We start from the raw sequence: 4,733 nt of genomic DNA, 5'->3' as shown, positions 1-4,733 counted from the left end.
CGCTGCGCCTGGGCTGGGACTGGTCCTGCCGGCGCAGGGTAGCAGGAAGCTCTCCACACACTCACCGGACCTGGGCTAGGACTGGGTCTCCCCTGTATCATTTCTAATGTTTTTTTCTTTTACTATATTTTATTCTCCTTTCAAAAATTTAAAATAGGACTTCTAGAATTGCTTCAGAAAGTAGTAAGAATGGTGGGATAAATGTGTTTGAATCAAGTGAAAGTATTTTAAGGAGAATTAATAGCACTTCATCTTTTACTTTAATTTTTTTTTTTAAATTTAAGCATTCACTGTATTCACTGTTTTTTTTTTTTTTTTTTTCATTTATGTATTTGGTACAAGGTCTCACTACACAGCTCAGACTCTAGTGATCCTCCTGTTTTCAGCTCCCCCAGCGCTGGGATTACAGGCATGCACCACCACACTTGGACTCATTTGCTGGTGCAGCGCTCCTCAAGGGTGGGGCTGGTGTGGCATGCGGGACCTGGGATGGAACCCTGGTCTTTGTGCTTGCCAAAGCAGGTGCTTAGTCCACTGAGCTATCTCGCTGGCTCTGCACACACTGATCACACTTTGTGCTGTTGCCTTCTAGTGGGTGGAGGCCAGGGACCCTGTGGCCCAGCCACCATGCCCTAGCAGTCCACATACCACATTGCCAGTCTCATGTCAGTGGTGCTGAGACTGAGATGCTCTGTCCTACAAGGTCAAGTATGCAGCTCTAACCAGGGAAATTCTTGAAAGATAGCATTCCCAGATACTCTTCATGCCATGTCTACTTAAAATGACTTCAAAATGTATTGCACTCTGAGAAGCAGTCTTTTTCCAAGTACGATCATCCACTGGTGTCTGAAGGACCCTGGCTCCAGGCTGCCCCGTGCCCACCCAAACCCCAGGATGCTCAAGTCCCTCATATAAAGTGCCATGGAATTGGCAGGTAGCCTACACCCACCCTGATACTTTAGTTCACCTCTAGGCTGCTAATAACACCTATTACTGTGTCAGTTCTGTGCCAATAGTTGTTATGCTATGTTCTTATTTTTGTATTTTAGGGAAGGGTCTACTACTTCCCTAAAGAAGTGAGACCCTGAAGAGTGTTCAGGGTCTCACTACTAGATCGGACTCGTAGTGATATGCCTGTTTACAGCCTCCCAAGAGCTGGGATTACAGGCGTGCACCACCACGCCCAGTCTCAATTGCCGTCTCAGCATGCTACCAGGGCGGGGTCAGCACGTTAGGCTGGGGGACAGACCCCCGTTCCCCCCTCCCCCACCCCTGCACCTGCTTGCAGCCACTTTAATCCGGCTATTTGGCCGGCCCTTTGCTGTGTTCTTTTTTTAAAAAAAAAATTATTTATTTATTTATGTGTGTGTGTGTGTGTGTGTGTGTGTGTGGCCAGCTCAGCCTACCAGGGGGCGGGGCTGGCTGGCATGTGGTGCTGGGGGATTGAACCGCGGTCCCTGTGCTTTGTTCAGCTTAGCTTGTTCTAAGTAGGTGCTTTAGACCACTGAGCCATCTCACCAGCCCCTGCTGTGTTCTTTAGGAAAAAGTGACAAGGGGAAAAAAATGCCCTTACGTGTTCAGTCCATGTGTCATTTTTTTTGTTTTATTTTTTAATATTTTCCAGTTGAGAATGACCCTAAGACACCTCTCCCAGAGATATGAGATCTACAGACAAGGAGTGCTGAAGTGATTCAGGAAATTCTATGTCAACACCCAATTGCAAGCCGGATATCTAACTTGAGAGAGTAACACTCTTAACGCCAACAAGGGTACAAAAATCACATCGAAAAATGAGTCAGTTGAGATCACTAAAAATCAGTACATAGTTGGGGTCTGGTAGAAACAGATTTAACTCATTAAAGACTTGATTCCCATTAGTTTTCACCAGCATGTAGTAGCTGTTGGATGTGAACGGGTGTTTTTGTTGAATTGCCACACTCCACCACTAGGGGACGGTAGTCTTACCTGCACATCAGCCGTCCCGAATGCTTCAGGTTTTACAATCTCTGCACTTTGGGCCGGAGAGATGGCTCAGAAGAATAAATACTTCCCTGGCAAGCGGAAGGGCCTGAGTTCAATTTCCGGTTCCGTAGTTCCCTCTCCCCTCTCTTGAAACTGTGAATACTATGCAAATGGCTAATCGAGGGTATGTCCAGTAAAACTCTATTTACAAAATCAGGTGATGGGCTGAATTTAGACCATGGGCCATAGTTGAATTTAGCTTAAACTATCACCTTTTTCACAGCAACCATGAACTTGTGGAGGTGGAAATATGAGGAGAAATCATTGAAATACATCAGGATGTTAACACGGTCAACTTCTTACAGCCCTCATTAAGATTCTATAAGAAAAGTAAATCTTGAGGCAAAACTGGTTCATTAAATACCAAAAATGGAAGAAAATATGGTTTTACTGAGATGCTTTCTGTAACACCTGCATCTACATGGATGGAGATTTGGTGGCACCTGCCACATAATCAAGCATTAGGAGATTTAAAGGAGGGATACGGTAAACCCCAAACCAAAAGTGGGTGCAGGCTTGGTGGTACACAGCTGTCATAACAGCACTGTAGGAGGCTGGGGCAGGAAGGCTACAAGCTCAAGCACAGCCTGGGAAATTTAGCAACTTAGTGAGATCCTGTCTCAAACTCAGAAACAAAAAGGGACTGGATACAGCGCAGGCCAAAGCCTGGGTTCAATCCCCAGTACCACAAAGGAAAAAAGTCAGCAGAGGGCTTCGAGAACCATGTACTTGCTGTGTCCACTGTTACCGTCACTGGAAGGCAGCACACGGTAGCTCCAAGTAGGCATGGCTGTGTTCCCATACTTGACCCTGAAACTGAGCTTTGTACCATGTTCACCTGTCACCAAGTTTGTCTTTTCACTTTTTGCCCAACCATTTAAAGAGGTAAAAAAACATTTTTGTTTCATTGCCCAAATAAAAACATGTAGCAGGACCACTCTGGCCCACATTTGCACCATCTTCCCAGGCCCTTTGCTAGGAGCTCCCTGCAGAGCTACAGTGGAACGATGCCTGGGGCATCGTAGATACACAAATATTGGGCAACTGACTGACTGAACTAATCAGTAATAGGTAATTTCTTGAACAGAAGAGATACAGAACAGAATGTTCTTGGGGTGACCGCCATCTATCTGCCATACAGACAAAAAAAAAAAAAAAAAAAAAAAAGACCTAGAAACACAAAGACTACGAACAGTAATCTATAGGTTTTTGTCTGCAATCCCTGTGTAGAAGCAAAGTAATAAAGCACTTTGGCTACCTTTGACATTAGATATAAATGAAAGATCTTCAGTCTCTGGTTGAACTTTTCAGTTTTTAGAAGAGTATACCGGAGAGACAGTTCAATGTTCATTATGATCCTTTGCCTTTAGAGCAAAAGTCTTTATTAAAGTACAGACTAATGATTGGGACCAGGAGTTGGGCATGATGGTGCACACCTGCAGCTCAGCTACTGAAGAAGTTGAGACAGGAGGATCAAGCTGAGGAGTTTGAGGCCAGCCTGGGCAATATAGCAAAGCAGAGAATCAATTACTATGAGAGTTTAGAGCTAAAATGTACCTCCCCCCCCAAGTCTCATCAGCTGGTGATCAGCTCTAGGAATCGTGTACTCACTGGTGGGTTCATTGGCTGAGCTCAGTAGCTGAATGTGCTGCAGAAGGTGGGGTCAGGTTGGAGGCCAGCAACGCGGGCCTTAGCTGGAAAGCTGTATTCTTTTCCCTGATCCTCCCTTCGCCCTCTGCTTCCTGGATGCCATGGGTTGAGCTGTTGGCTTCCTCCAGGCCCACCCATACTGTTTCTATCTTGGAGTCAGCCAACCACAGACTGAAGCCCTGGAAATGGCCTAGTAAACTTCTCTTCCTATAAGTGGTAGGCACGGGGTGTTTGGTCCCAGCAATGGGAAAGCAACTAAGACAGTGGCTTCTCAGAAACCTCTGCAAAATGGAAACAAACACGAGGCGCTTGCGCAAAGGTCATTATGGATCTGAAGGTGGCACTAGATCATTCACGGAGCACTGGGCCCTTCAACATGTGGGACTGTAGAGCTTATGCAGCCACCGTGCTAGAAAAGAGGGCAGGGGTGGCTATCCCGCTGCTGGCAGCCATTCGTCCGTGACCTGTCCTAACAACTGTGCATTATCATCTTGCTGAGATGTCCCGTTCCCCCTGCCACTTCAAGTGGCAGCATTTCACCGCTGATGTTACACTAGACAACTTTAGAGTCTGTTGCTCTGGGAAACTTGATTTTAAAATTTATTTTTTCATGCACACTTCCAGATTATACCAAACATAGAAAATGGATTATTTTTAAAGTACATCAAGGGGCTGGTGAGATGGCTCAGTGGTCTAAAGCACCTATTTAAAACAAGCTTAACTAAAGCACAGGGACTGCAGTTCAATCCCCCAGCACCACATGCCAGCCAGCCCCCGCCCCCTGGTGGGCTGAGCTGAGCTGGCCACACACACACACACACACACACACATACATACATGCATAAATAAAAAATTTAAAAAAATTTAAAAAAAAAGTACATCAAGCAGAAAGTATCTAAGTACCCTAAAATTGCATTTGTTGCCAAAGCATAATGCAATTCACCATCAACCTCTCCCACCTTTCCCTAGCGCTTCCCCATCACCACTGCCTTCCAATACACAAAGCTGTCCAACTTGCTCCATGGTAAATGACTAGAGGGTTTAGTAATTCCCAGCCCAGG

General features: G+C 45.6%; 1 long non-coding RNA gene across 1 annotated transcript; it reads right to left on the bottom strand.

The window, feature by feature from the left end:
* Positions 1–3,487: 3,487 nt before the first annotated feature.
* On the bottom strand, positions 3,488–4,328 carry LOC111815774. The gene is made up of 3 exons (XR_002820416.1): positions 4,193–4,328; positions 3,634–4,162; positions 3,488–3,520 (listed from the first exon to the last, which is right to left on the bottom strand). It is a non-coding gene; the product is annotated as an uncharacterized LOC111815774 (long non-coding RNA).
* Between the last annotated feature and the right edge of the window lie 405 nt (positions 4,329–4,733).

This window comes from Octodon degus, unplaced genomic scaffold (genome assembly GCF_000260255.1).
Source record: "Octodon degus isolate 3935 unplaced genomic scaffold, OctDeg1.0 scaffold00021, whole genome shotgun sequence".
NCBI lineage: Eukaryota > Metazoa > Chordata > Mammalia > Rodentia > Octodontidae > Octodon > Octodon degus.
The sequence above is the reverse complement of the archived record's forward strand: the minus strand, read 5'-3'. Positions and strand labels throughout refer to the sequence as shown.